This window comes from Talpa occidentalis, unplaced genomic scaffold (assembly GCF_014898055.3).
Source record: "Talpa occidentalis isolate TD23 unplaced genomic scaffold, MPIMG_talOcc4v2.1 talOcc4.8, whole genome shotgun sequence".
Classification (NCBI taxonomy): Eukaryota; Metazoa; Chordata; class Mammalia; order Eulipotyphla; family Talpidae; genus Talpa; species Talpa occidentalis.
In genome coordinates, this window is record NW_023605194.1 from 33,388,394 (window position 1) to 33,408,876 (window position 20,483).

General features: G+C 36.7%; 1 long non-coding RNA gene across 1 annotated transcript in view; it reads right to left on the reverse strand.

The window, feature by feature from the left end:
* Positions 1–482: 482 nt before the first annotated feature.
* The window catches only part of LOC129144987 (uncharacterized), a 224,598-nt gene continuing 204,597 nt past the window's right edge, over positions 483–20,483 (reverse strand). The window contains exon 3 of the long non-coding RNA XR_008549928.1: positions 483–604. This is a non-coding gene — a long non-coding RNA (uncharacterized LOC129144987). The remainder of the gene's footprint in view (positions 605–20,483) is intronic.

Sequence of the window (20,483 nt, forward strand, 5' to 3'; positions counted from 1 at the left end):
TGAAACATGCTTATTTTGAAGAAAATTAAATTACTACAGGGCTAACATCAAGCAATTTAGCAAAATATTAGAGTGTAGAAAAGAAAGAAAATTCCAACCCTGTAATACCAGGATGGTAGCTTGCCTGCCACCTAGGATTTTGCCCCATTTAACAATCTGGGGTGCTAGATTGCATCCTATGGAATAAGCAAGGTTTCATCAATATCTTCACATAGCAAGACCAAACAGCTCCAAAGACAAAGGCCAGTTGCACATACTGAGTCTCAACCCTGCTTCTTCCCTTACCCAACTGATATGCACTAAATTCCCCATTCCAAAATGCCCTCAAGTTCATCAGCAATCTTGTCTCTACTCCTGTGTTCTCATTCCAGTCCTTCCCCTTTTCCTCAACATGGCATTTCTAAGCCTAGAGCTTACTGAACCTGAAGACCCTTCTGGGTTCTGCTTAAAGAAGAGAAATTTGATACTCACTTTTCCTCTCCTTGAGCTGAAAGGGTGATTCTTTTTCTGCATGCGACTAAATGCATTCCATTCTCTTTCTAAGTAAAACAGGATGCTGTCCTTTAAAGTTTTGTTCCATATTTGAAGGTTTCAGCAAATATATCTGCAGGGATGAAAAGATGTTGATATTACCATTAGTCTTCTGTCCCCGACTTTTCTATTACAATTTAAACATTAAAATGCAAAGTTTCAGGCAGTATGGATAAGAACACATTGCCCAAATGTAAGCTTCTGCCACCCCCAAGAATCTTTGTGTTTCCAGGAAAACTCTGGGAGCAACCCTAAGTGGACAATCACAGTCCAGCATGTCAGAAAATAATAAGCAAATACCCACTCATCCCCATACTCCGCCAAGCATGTTCCATGAGTAAGGTCATCGTAGAGCAGCAAACCATGTGTCAGTTCACAGCTGATGAAGACACCTAAGTAAACCCAGCAAACACCAGGGGTCCCAGTCCAGATCAACAGAACTGCTCATTCTTACATCTGGGGTCAATAAAAATACTTGCGTTTTAAAAACACTGTGGTTTACTGTACAGCAACAATTAGCCAACACGCTTAAATTGATGGTTATTGCATCTCTGTTCCTACATCTTTGCCTGTACAACAAAGAACAGAAGTTTTGTGGAAGTTCAGAGAAAACAGCTTTTCAGCACAGATGGCACTATAACACTGGCTTTTTTTTTTTTTTTTTTTTTGGTCACTCCCTCTGTCTTCAAAAATTTGTTGAAATTGTCATGAAGACCACACAATCCCCTTCTCAATTGTGTGGATAATGTGACCATTTCTAATTTTTTTGGTATCTATCATTTTTGCTCCAGGAAATGTAGTCATCAGACTGGACAAGAATAATCAGAGGTTTTCATGGAGGATGTAAAAAGGCAGGTCTGAAAATGGATTAGACCTAGTTAAGATATAGAAAGGAAATTTCCTATCCAGGAAAGGGGGAATTGGGCAAGGAAAGGCACTGATTGATTTATCCAACAAATATGATTGACCAATTAGTCAGGGTCATGTCCCATTTTAGGGACTGTAGATAAATCAATGAACAAAACAGACAACATTGGGGGCAGATAAGTGAATGAGCAAAATACCGTCAAATGGTGATATTAGTTGGAGAATAATAAAAGCAGATTTCTGGGGATTTGATACGGGTTACATTGTCAATGAGATGGTCAGAGAAGATCTCATTCAGAAGATAACATGTAATCTGTGTCCTAAAAGAAGAGATGAGATTGTAAATTGTGCAGATAGACAGGGAAATGAAATGACAGGCAGAGGAAACACCAAATGGACAAACCCTAAGAAACAAGCATGTCTAAGGTCATCAAGAACAAAGAAGGGAGTGATTATAGCTGTAAAGTTGACTGGGGATAGGGAAGCGAAGGCCAGAACAAGGTGCAATCAGAGAGGAAATGAGCAAAGAATGGCATGATCTGAGGCTTCAGAAGAATCACGCTGACTGCTGTGATGAGCAAAGATTGTTGAAGAGCAATGGGAGCAGCAAAGAATCCCATTAGGGGAGCACAAACATAATCCAGAAGAAATAGTGACCTGTGCTGTCATGGTAACTGTGGAGAAGATGTGGGTCTAAGGGAAAGTAGTGCTGAAAGAATTTGCCAGTACTTTGGGATATAATGAGAGGGGTGAGCATGAATCTACTCTCTTAATCTGCCACTTATCAGGAGGGACAATCAGTTTGGGTGAGAAGATGAAGAGTTTTGTTCAGAAAGGAAACAATAACCCCTATGAAGCAGTCTGGACAATATAATTGGCCAGTATGCTTGAAAAACGTATTATAGCATGAAAGTGATGGGCGACTGGGTCAAGATAATGGTAGGTTCTTCCATGTCCCTAATAAGAATCAAGAATTGAACACTTTCTGACTGTGGGGATGGGGTCATAGAAAGCCAGGAAAATCCCTAGAAACCATTTGTCCACTTGAGGCCCAAGTTTAGAATGTGGGGTTACCCATTCAAATACTTAGAGAAGCCAAGTAGAGAATATTAATGAGTGAGCAGGATATGAGAAAAGCACAAGCACAAATGCCCTGGTAAATGCAGCCTCGATGACCACAGGACAGCTTTAGGTGGTGACTGAGATTATGGCCAAAGGACGCTCATGCCCCATTCATGGAGGGAGGTCAACTGTTTGCCTCCCAAATGTTGGGGTCAATAAAATAAACGGTCCTAGAAGTGTCAGGTCTTCTGTTGTTTTGTTTTTAAATGGAAGTTAGATATGTAGATTCCTACAATCTATATATATTTATATGATTTGGCAAATAATATATTTATACACATACACACTCAAGGCAACTTGAGGAAGATGAGGCCTATAGGCTGCTAGCTCCAACTTCTGGTAAGATTTTGTTGTTTCCCTGTTTCCTGTGAGATCTGATTAAGATTTCCAATCCTGAAGCCAGATATTCAGCCCCTCCTTAGGGCAATTGTTTTACCTTGCCTTTTCTTTTCCATCAGCAGCCCATTTGGTGGTCCTTGCAACACTGATAGGATGATAAGACCAAGACAATGATGAGATCAGATTTTGCTCTCACCCTCCCATCAGGAGCAGAGCTGCAACAACAAGGTTGGTATATTATATCTCCTCTGCACATACCAATTTCTATTTCAAGCTGTGTACTTTTCTGTTGCAGGTTTGTTTTGTTTTGTTTTCTGCATGGAAAGGAGTACTCAGCTAGAAGGCTATGGAATCTGAACCCCTGAAAACAGCCTTCTGCCGATGACAAAGGAAGTTGGTGCATATACATTGCAGGTTCACAGCTTCCTGGTTAGGATAATGAGGAGGCATATTCTATACGACCTCTCTGTGGTGCCCAAACAGACTGAGTTGCAAACGCCCACCTCAGAGTATCCTCCTCATTAACATGCCCTATACTGACTGCCTTCCCTTCCTTATCTCAGTTCCTCACTCCTTTCACTCCTTTATTGGTGTATTTGGTATAAAAACTTGCATTCAAGTCCTTATCCCAGGGTCTCCTGGAATAAAGCAGCTTACATTCCTACTGAGAGGCCAAAGCAGGAGTGTTACTAGGATGAGCACCGACATTTGCAAGCCCCTCTGCTGGGGCTTGACTCTTAAGCATGTGGGGACTCTGTGACAAACAGGCTGATTTTTGCCCTTTCCAAGCCTGGCTTTATTGACAAATGCATAAAACTCTGCTTGAAACAAAATGTTTTTGAGCTCTGTCGTAAACAAGCTAATCCACAGACAAAGTGCTCCCTCTGCTTCCTCTCCCCTCAATCCAGCACAATTTGTTGAGGATCCTTGGTTGACCTTTTAATTGTATTTCAGTGGAGGATGGCGAGAATAAATAAAAAAGCTTCACATCTGCATTCATACAAGCAAATGGCTACAGCTTAGGGCAGAGTCTGATCATAAAAGAGACAGGGTGACCTACCAGCTGCCTAGATAAGCCAATGACCTTTAGAGCCAGCAGACACCCAACCTCTGCTCCTCACAGCACAGAACTTTTAGGGAAACCCTTCAGCTGGGCTAATTGGGAGCTGTTTGCATCTTTTCATCCTACTGAAGAAGAAGAGTAGATATAAAGAAGACCAGCTGAGACAAGCTTAGGACTCAGTACAGCTCTGTTCTGATTTCTGGGGCATTGGAAGTGTTGAATTTTGTCCTAACACTATAACAGGTACAGTAGAAATAAAGCTAAATTGTCAGGGTTGTGAGGGTAGAGAATGTGGTGTGCTGTCTATTGTGTCCTCAGAGCCCAGCACAAGAGCTGCACATAGTAGGCACTCGATCACTGTGAGCTGAATAAGTAAGGACAGAGAGAGAAAGAGAGTCAGTCCTTGGAAAATAAACTTAATTTTGATATACAAAGAAAATATTTATAATAGCAAAATAAGATAGTTATCATAATGTTAATCATTAATAGATTTAAACAATATACTACACACACACACATACCCCACCCCACCCCCATCCCCAGTTCCAGGTGCAGGGAACACCGCAATGTTCCAGATACTGAAGAAACAAGTTTAAGCAAGAGGTTTTCATCCTGACATCCTTCTTTTTCAGTTTGTTCTCAATAGCAGAAAACAAGTTCCTGGCATTTAAAAACCAAGTTTAAACCATTATACCTCATTTGCTATATTGTTAAACCACATACACCTCTGATTTGCTGATTACTCAACTTTTTCCTCACTCAGTTTTCTTACCTGAAAAATACTTATAACACCCACCTTAAATGGATTAAATGAATTATTTTGGGAAAAACAGATCTGTGTACCTGGCACATATAAACCTTTAAAACAGCTATAGCAGTTACCTGACTCTGAACAATGACAGAGCAAACAAGAAGACAGGAATCTTTCTCTACTCAATCAAATTATTCCTTACAATCTCCAAAAAATATCACTTCTCAGCAGTACATGCAACTAAAATTGGTGAAAATAACTTTACAGATTTCTTATTTATACAATCCTCCACATCTGAAAAACTAAACTAATAAGTGTCTCTACTTCCCCCACTGGCCTGCTGCCACTCCACCCAGTATACCCTACCAGCTTTTCTTTTGAAGAAATAAACTCTAATTGTGGTTTTATGTATTTAGCCTAGAAATATGAAAACTCTAATAAAAAATATGTATGTACACCTTGTCTATAGCAGCACTGCCCACAATTGCCAAGTCATGGAACCAACCTAAGTGCTCTTCAACAGATAGGTGGATAATGAAATTGTGTAGTGAAATAAGTCAGAAGGAAAAAGATAAATACCACATGGTGTCACTAATATGCGGAATATAAAGTAACTAACAGTCAGATAAAGGCAAGCTTAAAAACAAACACTTGCTAGCTGACTACAGAATTGAAGCAACAGGTGGAGGGGCGAGGTAAGAACAAAGAGGGAAGGAGGCACAATGGTCTGTGGTGGTGGAATATGGGTGAGTGGGTGGTGGGCACACTAAGGTGGTAATTAATATCTGATGGGTGCCCCAATATTACCTCAACTGAAAATGAATTAATTAGAAAATAAAATGAAGACTAATATAGTAAAAAAAAAATGTGAAATAATATACTTTGATGAAATAGTGACCAAGAACAAAAGTGAAAAAGATGAAATAGTGACTTTGGGGACTATATAGATGGACCTCAAGGAGATTAGGCTAAGTGAAAGAGATCAGATGGCTTCACTCATCTGTGGAATATAAATACCAAAAAACATCCACTGGCAAAGTAGAGCAGGAATAAATCTTGGACTTAGTGAAAGCATTTAATGGTTGCCAGAGGCAACAGGAGGAGGGAGGAGGGGATGAAGGAGGGAGGCAGAGGAGGTATGGGCACAGGTGGTTTGGTGGGAGCTGAGTTGAATATGGGGACATACAGAGGGATGGGAAATGAAGATGCTGAATGAATAGTTTTCTAGCTCTGTACCTAACCTTTAGTGGTCTCCCAATTACCTGATGCGATCTGCTCTAACTGTGCCTTGTGAAAAGCTTCACTGATAGCCCACACCAATCCACTTTTGTTAAAAGCAATCCTATCTATATCATGTTCTGAAATCTGGACTTTACAGTTATAGCTCTCAGAGAAAGACAGAGGGAGTGGGAGAGAGGACAGATATAGAGATGGAGAGACAGAGAAAGAGAAACTTGGTTAGATGTGTTAATAAGGGGGCTTGGAAAATTAAACAAAGAATTAACAACTGAAGAATTCATGCATTTAAAATTTAAAAATAAGCAAAAAAAAAAAAAAACTTAACCAAAACTAATTCCCGAGGAAAGTCTTTGTATGAGACCTTAGGACTAATAATGAGGAGGACCTGAAAATGTAGTTGCCAAAACATAGTTTAGTGAAAAACTGTGATGCACATGCAAACTGTATTCATATCCGATGGCTGCAAAACCAAACAACAAAATGGGTGACTTAAACAAAATAAATGCATTGTCTCATAGTTCTGGAAGCTAGAAGATCAAAATGTTGGCAGAGTAGCATGTCCATCTCTATATCAAAATTCCCCCTCCTTAGAAGGACGCTTGGATTGTTTCCTCCACTCTGTTCCTTCTGGGAAACATTATTTTCTTTCACTAAGTTCAACATTTATTCCACTATACTCTGCCTGTGTATAGTTTTGTTTATTTATATTCGACAGATGAATGATACTATCCAATATATGTCTTTTCACTTTTTGACTTATTTCACTTAACATAATGTCCTTGAGGTCCATACATTTAGTGACATAGCCCACTGTTTCATCTTTATTTCATGGCTGTGTATAACCCTGATATTTAATTACTATTTTGATAAGAAATACAGCATCAAAGTTATTCACTTAATTTTAATCAGCATATTTATTCTTTCTTAAATTGTGTTTATAATTTTTTATTAATATGAGTTTTCTTCAGTTATGCTATCAAGCAAACAGGAAAATGTGAAATTAAACATTCAGTATGATCTGAACTATATCAAAAAAGCAACAGAAAATATAAGCTGGTGTAGCCACTATGGAAAACAGTACGAAGATTCCATAAAATATTAAGAAGAGAAATACTGTATGATCCAGCTATTCCATTTCTGAGTATTTAACTGAGAAATAAAAAAAACAGCAATTCAAAATTATATATGCATCTTTAGTTTTATAGCAGCATTATTTACAACAGCCAAGATATGAAAACAATCCAAGTGTCCATTGGGAGATAAAATGATGAAGAGGAGGTAGTATGTAAATATACATGAATGACTTGTATATTATATATAATGGAATACTACTCAGATAGAAAAAAGATTAAATCTTGTCATTTGTGACAAAACAATGGGCCTTAAAGGTATTAAGCTAAATAAACTGTCAGATGGAGAAAGATAAAAATTTATTTCACTCACATATGGAAGATAAACAAACCAAAAAGGAAAAAAAAAAACCAAAACAAAACAAAAATAAACACTTACATTATAAAGCAAAATTGTGATTACCAGAGGGGAAGCAGGTGAGGATGGTAAGTCAGGTAAAGGGTGTCACTGGGAAGTCATTGTATGGTGGTAGGTAGAAAGTGCACAAAAATTTTGGTGGTGATTATAATATAGTATATATATATATATATACACACACACATGCATATACACACAATATATACATGTTGAATTATAATGCTATACATCTGAAATCTACATAATGTTATAACAATTATTGTAATATCAATAATTGTTTTAACCCATAGGCAATATAACATGAATTCTTTTGTGAACTATTAAGGGTAAAGATTGTTTATTATTTTAACACTGTTTTTCCAGTAAATATGATCTTCACTGTATGATATACACATATCTTTGCTAGGTAGCTAAAATACATAGAAACAATTTTCATTCTTGAGGACCAGAACACAGAAGTCCATTTAAGAAACTGGGCCACTGATCAAACTGAGAAGTTATGACGATTATGAAGGGGAGCACAGAGATATGTGCCCATGATAGATATTAATTTTAAATGATTAGATGAGGTTAAGTTTATAATTTCTTTCCCTGAAATATTCTAGCAATTTGGGAACATTATGTTTTTATTTTGTTAAATCAAGTGTTCTATTTTTTTTTTTTTTTGCTTCTCAGCTGAAAAATGATGTGCAATTAATTTTCAAATAATAGAAATAAGAGCTTCAGAGATAATGTCCTCTCAAATTATACTATGACTTGGCTTTTATTTTTAAATAACCATTTTTAAACATTTATTATAATACTTCTACAAGAAGTAAAAGAGCTGAGTTTTTTTTTAATCATGATTAATTAGACAAGTTTCCCTTTTCTTTCTTAGAAGCAGGGAGTGAAAAACTCATGTTTATTTTTGTACAGAAGATCAAGGCTCTGAAATTGCCATGCCATGTGTTTTTCAAATTTAGAAGGGAGCTATGTGTTGTGAATATCCAATTGCAGGGATAAAGAAGATGAATTATCTCAAGCCACAACTTCCCAGATTATCTTGGATAAAATAACAATGTTCATTTACTAAGACATGTATGTTCACAGTCAGCAAGAACTAAGTTATCCCACACATTGCAGAACACACTGTCCTAAACTGGAAAGACCAGCAGTAATTAAGAAATTAGGGTTCCAGCCCTTGTGCAGCTTCATTTTTCATTTTCATTTTTCAGCCTTTTTGAAGGATGAGAAGTAGAGGGGAATTCTTATTTTAATACTGTTTAGTTTTTTTTTTTTTTCCCTCACTTGAAAGCAAAAGAAAAAAAAATAGCTAAAACTTTTGGAAATCATTGAAAAGCAAAGTCTTTGTAAATGTGAATATTTACTTTAAATCAGAATTTTCTAAAATTTTATTTAAACTGCAGATTTCTAAGTTTCATTAAATTATATCTCACAACAAACATTGAGAACTTTCAAACATAAAACTTGGAAGGTGTTCCACTATGAGGTTAAATTTGAATTCACAAATTGCAAATTGATTTTGGTAATATTCTGAAAAAATAAACATTAAAACAAATATTCCATTCAATTTCAGTAAAAGAAAAAATGTTCAAGAATGATGGGAATAAATCTGCAAAACTGCACTGAAGCAAAAGCAAGAGCCAAAATAAATAGCAACATATTCCTTAATGGAAACATTAATATTGCAAATATTGTAATTCTTCCCTAATTAATCTATAACCTAATGTATTTCCAATGCAATGAAAAATATACTTTTCAATTCCTGTCCCATGTTTTGGATTTCTGAGATCTATCCCACGTCCAGCATTCCAATAAGTTTCTCTGTCTCTGTCTCCCTCTCTCTCTCTCTCTCTATTCTAAGATAACTATCAAGTTTGCTATAGAAGTGCAGTTAGGATTCTTTGTAACAATCCCAACATTTCAGTGCTTATAACAAGAAGGGGATATTTTCTCATATGCTACATGGCCATCACAGTTAGATGGAGGCTGTGGTCCATCTGAATTTTAGAAAAGTAGGACTGGAGGAGCAGCCCCTATGTATAGCCTCTCCATTTTCAAGGAGAGGGAAAGAGATTTCCGTTAATGCTCCAGTGCAGATGTGGCCCAGGACACATTTTACTACCCAACCAGAGCAAAGGAAATGTCTGAGCTTGATGACAGAGGGGTTACAAAAATATAGTTACAAGAAGTATGCTCTAGAGGAACCCCACTTAAAGGGAAATAGAAATGTTTGGCAGAAGAATAATAATGTAGACTTGGAATTCTCTCATTTATTTTGTTGCTCCTTTGTTTTGTTTTGTTATGAGATATCTGCTATGTCTGCTAAAATTTTAGTTTAGTGATCATTTTTAATCTAGAGTATATTTTTCTAATTTCTGGATCACTACAGTACTCTGATCTTTAAAACTTACTAATAATAGCCTTTTAAAAAATTTATTTTCCTGGAAATCACTTCTGTGGTCATTTAGATTATTAATGACATAAGCTTATAGTAATGCAATAGCTGAAATAGACTAATTCAAAAAGCATTTATGTCATAGTTTAATTAATTAATTCTATGGCTTATATTAGTGTAGGTATGGTGGAACAGGGGAGAATCTTTTTCCTTACTCTCCTAGTGAAATTTTCACTGCCATGCTCCCTCAATCCCCCCCCCCCAAATCTCTGTATGGTCTTAACGCCAATTTATTGCTGAATTTCACTAAAACAAAAAGGGTGACATGTAACACCTCAAAAATGTGTATAAAAAATAGAGGAGGAAAGAATTTCTTACACGTTTTTGAGCTGTTATGTGTCACCCTTTTTGTTTTAATGACTGTATAGAATTTGTCCCTATTACATTGGTGGGGTCATTTTATCAGGACTTGGAAAAGGGAGACAGAAAGATAGTGGTTGTAATAAAACATAAATAAATCAGGTAGTAGTTGATACACAGCTGTGGTCACACTATTAGCATCGTTTTAGAGAATCAATGATATGAACATTCGATCCAAGAAGTCAACAAAAGAAATCCTCAAAGTAAAACAAAGTAGAAGGAAAACACACATCATAATTAATTTTTTATTTTTTAAATTTTTTTTTTTAGTTTTATTCTTTGATGAGACCAACAAAATGTGTAAATTCAAGCAAGTTGGATGAAGAAAAATGAAACAGAAATGCACACATTTTTTGAAATAATAAAATAGATATTGTCAAATTTGGAGAAATTACTTTTAATTCTATTAATTTTTTATTTAAAATATATAATAACTTTGAAAATGATTAAAAAAAAAAGTATTTCAATTTGTTTCACTAGACCAGTATAACTCTGATAATAAGATCTGCCAAATAAAGCACTAAGAAATAATCTACAGACTAATCTTTTCACTAAGTATAGAGACAAACAAAATGATTAAAAATGTAGGCTTAGAAATTAAATAGATCTATATTTAACTACTTTATTTTATATTTTTAAAGATTGATTTATTTTTATACAAGAGCTGGGGTACAGGCCAGAGGCACGGGAGGGTGAGAGGATCCACCAGAGACAAAGCGAGCGGGGAGCAGAACAGGCAGACAAACAGAAGACACTGCTGAGGGGAGCAGTGGGTGCAACAGGAGAGGTCTGCCGTGCCATGTGGGATCCTCACCAGACTGCCAGGATTGAACTGGCACTGCAGGGGGCAGCAGACAGCTTCACAGCACCACGCTCAACCCACTGCGCCACCGGGGAGGCCCCTTGCTTTATTTTTTTTAAGATTTATTTATTTATACAAGCACTGGGTACAGTCAGAAGCCCAGGAGGGTGAAAGAATTTACCAGAGCCAGAGAGGGGGACAGAACAGGCAGAGTGACGAAATACACTGCTGAGGGGTCCAGCGGGCGCAGCAGGAGAGGTCTGCGTGTCATGTGGGACCCTCGCCAGCCGGCTAGGAATAGAACCTGCGCTGCAGAGACTGTGGGCAGCTTTGCAGGCCAGTGCTCAACCGCTGCGCCACCAGGGGAGGCCCCCCTTGCTTTATTTTAAAGAAATATTTTGTGACTGTGACACTTAACTATTTTAAATCCATTCTCTAAAGTGTGACTATAGAGGCCTCCTTGGTGGTGTAAGGGGTTAAGATGCAACCTGTGAAGCTATCCACAGGCACTGCAGCCCAAGTTCAATTTCATGTCAGCCATATGGCACAGCAGGCTCTCCTGTCTCACCTGCTGCTTCCCCTCAGCAGTGTATTTCAGTAGATCTGCCTGTTCTGTTCCCCACTCTGTCTCTGGTGAATCCTCTCGCTCCCCACATCTCTAGCCTGTACGCTAGTTCTTGTATGCATAAATAATCTACAAAAACTAAATAAAAATAAAGTGGGACCATAGTATCTACCGTAAGAACTGTGATTCTTGTACACTTTAAATATCCTATAATTTTTGTCAATAACATCTCAATAAAGATTCTTTTAATTATAAAAGAGTAGCTAGCGAAAATAAGCAACAGGGACCACTTCAAACTAAGAAGCTACTGAACAGAGAAAAAAACTATCATTAAGGGAAAAAAGACATCTAACTAAATGGGAGAAAATATTTACACATCATACATCAAAGAAGGAATTAACTAATATCCAAGATTTATTGGCTAATTTTATTTTTTATTAATTTTTAAACATCTTTGTTTTTTCACAATAAAGGATTTCTCCCCTAAGGTGCGGTAACCATTGTTTATTAGTTTATCTTTTAATTTTCTTCCTCTTGAAAGGTGGAAAAGTTTGCATGTAAATGGAAGGACAGGAAGAAGAGCTGAGGTTAATGAAATGAATAAATGGTTATCCATTGACATAGATCCAATAGTACATTGATACTCAGGGGATTTCTGTTTTGTTGTTGAAATCTCTAGCCATAATATTTTTATTCTAGGTCAGTCATAATTTAATTTCAACTATGTATCAACTACAACCTCTGTTCATTTATTTTTTGCTACAAACACCACCCCTTGTCCCTTGTCCCTTTCTCTCTCCTCTCCCTCTCACTCTTGGTATCCTAGGGATATTTGCTGATGTCTGACCACTGGTTTTTGAAAATGTTTTAGGTTGTCAAATTATCTTTTATGTGAATATACAATATTTTTTTTATCATTCTGATAAATATTGTTGCACATAATTCTCCCTTTTTAAAATAATTTGTTTTTAACTGAGGTATAATTCTCTAAAATTCTCTCCATTTTGTTGAAAATGACAGCATTTCATCCTTTCTTGTGGCTGTATAAAATTCCATGGTGAGTAGGGACCACATCTTCCTGATCCATTTGTCCACTGAAAGATATTTAGTTCCTAGCTATTGTAAATAATGTTGCTGTGAATGTTATGGAACATAGAATATTTTTTTGGCTGATGGGTTCATATTCTGTGGATGTAAGCCCAAGAGTGGGATTGCTGGGTTATATGGTATTTCCACTTTTAATTTTCTAAGAGAAATCCAGATTGTTTTCCATGTAAGTTTCACAGCTCACATTTTCACCAAGATAAGTATGCCCAATGTCACTACTTCTGGCTAAGTATTAGATACTGTGGCCAGAAATATCAGACAAACACAGGAAATAAAGGATTTTTTTTTACCACTGGATTTTTTTTTACCATTTTTTTTATACTGGCTATTGTTTGTGATATGTGGCCTTTATTATATTGAGATAGGTCCACTCTATTCCCAGAGTTTTTGTCATAAATGTGTGTAAATGGTCCGGCCTCTATGGGAAACAGTAAGGAGGTTTCTCAAAACATTAAAAATAGAACTACTGCATGATCCAGCAATTCCACGTCTAGTTATCTATCTAAAGAAAATGAAAACACTAACTTCTAAAGACACAATAACTACTATTTTATTGCACCATGATTTGCAATAGCCAGGCTATGGAAACAACTAAAGTGCTCATCGACAGATGATTGGATAAAGATGTGGCATATATACACAATGGAATACTACTACTCACCAACAAAAAAAAAAAAAAAACAATGAAATCCTGCTGTTTGCAACAACATGAATGGATCTTGAAGGCATTATGCTAAGTGAAACAAGTCAGAAGGAGAAAGACAAATACTGTATTATTTTACTCATATTCAATATAAAGAAACAAAGCAAAGGGGGCCTCCCTGGTGGCACAAAGGGTTAACTCGCAGCACCATGAATCTACCTGCAGCCACTGCAGCATGAGTTAGATTCCCCGCCAGGGAGGTGATCCACAAGATGCTGCAGACCTCTCCTGACTCACCCACGGCTCCCCTCAGCAGTGTATTTCAGTCAATTTGCTGTTCTGTTTCTCACTCTGTCTCTGGTGAATCCTCCTACCACCTGTGCCTCTGGCCTGTACCCCAGTTCTTGTATAAATAAATAAATCTTTAAAAAAAGAGGAAAAAAAAAAGCAAAGGAACATACAAAACCAAATCAAAACAAACCCTTGGATTCTGACTCCAGAACTGACTTTACCAAAGGGCGAAAGGGGTGAGAAGGACAGGGAGATCAATGGACTGCAATGGTGGATTATTGGTATTTTGGTAATGGGCATGGCATGGTAATAGACATTTGAAGAGATGTGGCCTGTACTCCTAAAATATACAGTGTTGCAAACCAACATTACCTCAATAAAAAGCACAATAAAATAAAATTTTAAAATAACTGAGATGAAAAATTATCTACAGGGCCTTGCTGGTGGCACAGGCAGTTGAGCATGACACTGTGAGGCTGTCCGAGGCCTCTGCAGCACGGGTTCGATCCCGGCCAGCCAGGGAGATGCCCACCTGGCGCGGCAGACCTCTCCTGTCTTTCCCATTGCTCCCCTCAGTAGTGTTTTCGGGTCAGTCTGCCTGTTCTGCTCCCCGTTCTGGTGAATCCTCTCACTCTCCCACACCTCTGGCCTATACCATGGGTCTTGTATGCATAAATAAATAAATCTTTTCAAAAATGAAAAAAAAAAAGAAAAATTATCGACATAAGTTCCAAAACATTGTATGAATTCACTTATGGCTGATAATTATCACTATATTTTGATGATGATGGTATTGATGGAATTGTTGTATCATTAAAAACAAAATTTTAGGAAAATGGATTATATTATAAAATCCTGGAATATATATATAACAAGAAGTCATACTTAGTTTATTCTGGGAATGAAGAGAGAGTTCAGCTTTAGAAATATATTTACTTAATTCACCACATTAGAAGTAAAAGGAAAAATGCATAAAAATCTCAATAAATGATGGTAAAACATTTGATAAGTTTTATAATTTGCCTACAATTTAAAAAATTCTAAGAAATTTCAGAATTGAAAGTTTCTTAGTATGATTTTAAAAAAGAGCTGAGATCAATAGAAAATGTGCATATACTAAAGCATTTCCATTATTAACACCAGGAAAAGAAGAAAGCTACCTACACTGCAATTACTTTTGCTTTTTTCTAGCCTTCTGTTAATGTCATAAAGGGAAAAATTGTAATAATAAATGGAAGAGTTAACATGACTTTCAAATAAACTCACTGCTTACCTAGAAGAAGCTAGAAATATCAGATTGAGATGTATTTAATAAATAAAGATATACTACTAAGGACATATTTGGACAAATTCACATATATATGTTCAAGATACTCATAAATTTAGCAAGCAGCAAAATAGTATATCCAACCTAGAAAGCTATTAATAAGAGATTGGCTAAGTAAAATACTGTCATGCTATGGAATACTGGCTCATGTTAAAATGATGCAGAGCTAATTTTGTCCAAAAAAAGATACTTGCCCTCAGAATTTTCAGATTTTTTTGTAATAAACATATATACATTATTTTAAAGTCAGAAAATCAGAACTTTGCTATTTAGTTATACTAGTTTTGGCAAAAACACAGGAAAGCTTATCTGTTCATTAAAGGGTACATTTGTCAAACCAGACTAAGAGCAAAATGGTCTAATTTATTTAAAGTCTTTAAAGTGTCCATACTTAAAAGGATAATTGCACCTCTAAAAAGTGTCTTAATGAAACGATATAAAATGTTAAATGCATAAAGAAAAAAATGCATATACAAAGGATGTTCATTTTTAGCAAGTGGGAAATTGAAAATTCTGAAGCGCATCAAGTGCATTGAGCTCTTACATGAGACACGTTATATTCTATCCCGACTGGAGGCAAAGACAATTATTTTACAAGTATATATACATATTTGTCTTCCTTCCACTAAGATCAGTAATACTAAGACTAGAATTGATTATCAAATATTTGCAGCCTTTGATTTCTGATTCTACCATGTGAGAAGTGTGCCCACCACTCTGAAGTGGAGAGACCATCTTGGAATAAAAAATAGACACTGAAAGGCAGATGCTAAGCTGGGGGTTAAGCATATGACTTATGACTTGAAATATTAGCTGGCAGAACAACCATTATTTTATTTAATCTTTATAAGAAATATTCCATAGACAATATAGCCTCATTTATTTTACAAAACTTATATAGATTGTATAAGATTCATGTCCATTTTGTACACCAGGAAAATGAAGCTTAATAAGTAAAGACTGTGTCTGGGGTCATGCAGTCTAGGAAAAACAATAGACAAGGATTATAAACTCAGGTTATTCAATCTCAAAGTCCATGAATTTAATTGCCAACCAGGCCAAAAAAACTTAACAGCTAAAAAAATAGGTGTTTAAAATGTATTTTATAGACACAATTTATAAATTATTAAATCTCATAGCCATTATAGATAATAGGTTAGAAGATAATTTAAATACACAGGGAATACGTGACAATAGGTAAAATACTAGATAATTTTTATTTATTTTTATTTTTTTTAAAGATTTATTTATTTTATACAACAACTGGGGTACAGGCCAGATGCCCAGGAGGGTGAGAGGATTCACCAGAGAGAGAGAGCGGAGAACAGAACAGGCAGATCGACAAAATACACTGCTGAGGGGAGCAGCGGGCGAGGCAGGAGAGGTCTGCTGTGCCATGTGGGACCCTTGCTGGCCGGCTGGGATTGAACCCGCACTGCAGAGGCTGCAGACAGCTTCACAGTGTGGCGCTCAACCACCTGCACCACCAGGAGAGGCCTGATAAATAATTTTTAATAACAAATTATAATGTGCATGCATTAGAAAATACTGAAAACATAATGTGAAAGGTTAATACTAGTGGGATATAGGTAATTTTCATTTTATTTTCACTATATATTTAAATTCCTACAGTGCACATTGATTTGTACAACTGGAAATTGTACAACTGGAAATCAATAATATAAGAACTACTCACACATGCTTCTGTGCTAGCCACTATAAAGATGTCAGTATAAGGCAGAACGAAGAATTAGACCTTTCACTTTGGAGCATGCATTTTTCAAATAGTAAATAATGGAGCTGCATGAAGAATATTAGAATTACTGTAAATGAGATCTTGAAGCCATTGCATTTACCTTTTCATTCTGCAGATGAGGAAACTGAGAGAATAGAAAAAGAAAAGGCAGCATCCTTGACCCAATAAATCATCACCCTCTTAACAGAATTGAGAATAGACATTAATTTCTTAAAAGGTTTTCTATCTCTTGCCCTCCAAAAAAAATCAATGCTTTATAAAAATGTGATCTTTAGCCTGTGCCCTGAGTGCAGAATTTAACTAGCACAGAAAAAAAAAGGTGTTTCATAGCATTTGCTTTTCCTTTAAAAGCTCTAGATAAAAAATTAAATGTTCTCCCTTCCCCTTCATCAGTGCTATACTGTTCTTGCTTCCATTAGCTAAGAAGAAACACTCCTTAGAGGACATTTTCTTTTCTCTGTGTGTGTGTGTGTGTGTGTGTGATATTTTTGATTATGAAAACATAATCAGATATCCATATTTAGAAAAGTTGGAAAACAACATCGAAAATCTTAACAATATGTTTTATTGCTACTCTAAAACATTGATAGCTGTCCTTTAACAAAAGTTTCATATTTCTCCCTTCTCTTCCTTTTTTCTTCTCTTTCAACAATATTTTTTTTTCTCAGTTCCTTTGTTAATCCACTAAAAAAGACGCTGCTTGTTAGCACATATGCCCAACTCCAAGCTCTGGTTACCCACTGGCAAACTCAGAAAAGATCTGATGGGAAATGAGGTAGGTTTAAGTGTTCAAAACACTTCACTCCACTCCCTGGTGGCAACTGAACCTCAATGGAAGCAGGAGCTTGCAGCCCCTTGATGCCCCACATAGACTTGGCTTTCTTTGAGCAATGTGACGTTAGGGGATGTGACCCAAACAAAAGCTTTAAATGTGCTCGCTCACGTGGGTAGGCTTGTCCCCTTTCACTTGTGCCATTTTGATCAGAAGTTTATATTGTGTTTTTATGACCATATAATATTATAGGAAACATTTTGAATAATTCAGAGTTTAAAAAAATTGAAATTCCATCTTAGATCCTGATTAACAGGTACATTGCCTTGACCCTCTCTTAATGTGTCTATTTACACAGTTCTGTGTAATTTAACATTAATGAGATTGTATTCATGTATTATTTCTTTCATAAACAGCCTCTTAACTCAAGTCTTTCTTATTTTGGCTTATCTATCCTTTTTCTCTTATCAATGCCAATATAACCAATTGATAACTGATAATCTTTTCATATCTTGCCCTATTTAGATAATCATGTACACACATAGTATGTAAAAATGCATACAGCTACTTTTCCTTTCATTTTGGAAAAGTGGAGTCATATTACTGCATTTTGCCTTTCTCACTTCACCCTTATAGTTGAAATCTATCCAAGTTAACTTATTTCCACAGTGAGTGAGCATTTAATTTTGTGGACAAGCCAACATTTATTCAACCATTCCCATAGAGACAGGATTTTTCCAGTTGTTGCTGGTCACTAGGTTAATGAAGCAATAAAAATTTCTATAAATATTAGGATAAAATCATAAACTTTGCATCATTTATAAAATTATCTTAATATTAGGAGAAAATGAAAAAAGCATTCTTGCTGAGAATATGATTGCATACATAGAAAATCTAAGGGGTTCTGGTAAAACACTAATGAAATGAATAAGTGTACTTGATAAGATGACTAGGTACAAGATAGGTATACAAAATCAATTGTGTCTTTGTATGCTTTGTATGCTATGTTATATTGAAATAAATTAAGGAAAAATAATCAATTTACAGTAACAACTACATGGAATAGATTTCTTAGGAATAAATTTCATAATAAAAACGATTATATCCATAATACAAAAACTATTAGTTCTTAAAGGGCATAAAATAAAATAGTAATAAATGAAATATTGTATATTTTTAGATCTAAGACTTAATTGGATTTCTTATCATAGTTAATAAAAATGTATAAATATATTTTTACCTAAGATTCAGTATATCATAAACACATGATTTCCTCTCATAGTTAATATAAAATGCCCATATATATATATTAAAGATTTTTTTATTTATGCATACAAAAGTTGGGGTAAAGACCAGAGATGTGGGGGGTGAGAAGATCCACCAGAGACAGAGTAGGGAACAGAACAGATGGAGTAACTGAAATACACTCCTGAGGGGAGCAGCGGGAGAGTCAGGAGAGGTCTGTTGGGCCATGTGGGTTGCTCCCTGGCTGGCCGGGGATCGAACTTGTGCTGCAAAGGCTGCACATTGCTTCATAGCGCAGTGCTTAACCCCTTGCACCCCCAGGGAGGCCCACATAAATATATTTTTTAACTCCAAGGAAAATTCTAATTTTGTGGTGGTGGTTCCTTTGACACAAGATAAAATGATCTTTGAGAAAATTTAAAAAATAGGGCCTCCCCGTGGCACAGAGGGTTGAGCACAGTGCTGTGAAGCTGTCTGTGGCCTTTGCAGTGCCAGTTCAATTCCTGGCCAGCCAGGGAGATTCCCACGTATCGTGGCAGACCTCTCCTGTTGTGCCCGCTGCTCCACTCAGCAGTGTATTTCGGTCCATCTGCCTGTTCTGCTCCTTGTTCTGTCTCTGGTGAATCCTCTCACCCTCCTGCACCTCTGTCCTGTATTCCAACTCTTGTATTAAAAAAAAAAATCTTTAAAAAAAAATTAGGGCCTCCCCGGTGGCGCAGCGGTTGGGCGCTGGGTTGCGAAGCTGCCCGCAGCCTCTGCGGCGCCGGTTCGATCCCCGGCTGCTCCCCGGCCACCAGAGGAGGGTCCCACATGGCGCACAGACCTCTCCTGCCGCCCGCTGCTCCCCTCGGCAGTGTACTTCCGTCCTTCTGCCTGCTCTGCTCCCCGCTCTGGCTCTGGTGAATTCTCGCACCCTCCCACGCTTCTGACTGTACCAGTGCTTGTATAAATAAATAAATAAATAAATCTTTAAAAAAAAAGTAAATAAAAAATAAAAAAATTAAAAAATAGTCTGACAGTGTTCAAGAAATATATAAAGGCTACTCACAGGAACCCTGCTTACATGAGTCAAAGTCACAAAATGTAAGTCAAAGTCAAAGTACAAAATGCAAGTTAATACTGATTTCCTTTTCCCTCATCTCCCTTCAAGTCCAGCAAAATATTGTTTATTATGTATATAAAACAAACAAAAGATGACTCTAGAAGTTGAAGGAAAGGGAGGAAGGTGATAGATTAGAGACCTCAGGATTCAAAGAATGACATAAGTTCTGTAGATTTTCTTTCTGCTTCACATACTTCAGACTTAGAACTGAAGGAACCAGCAACCCAGAAGTTCCAAAAAGCACAAACCAAAAATGAAAGTCCAACCAAAATGAGCACTTATAGCCAAAGGGGCAGGACCAGTGAAGTCTAACAAAGCAATGAAATATTAGACCAATAACCACTCTACTCCCACCAAATGCCACACTAAAAAACTGCCACCTCACCCCAGTCCCTGCCAACGAGGTTTTGGCATACAGGGCTAGATGTCCACATTTGCCATGTTGTAAGGAAAGTGTCCCCATTCCCACCACCACCTCCTGTTTATCAGAAAAGGCTGAGTAGGAAGCCAGAACTTTTATCCCTACATGGTAGTAATGACCCCCACCCACCTGTGGCATGACAGGGACAACCTGGAATTCTGCCCACCTTGCATTAAAGAGACATCTTCCCACTGAGAGGCCTAGTGGAGAGTCAGGACTTTTACCCACGTTGAG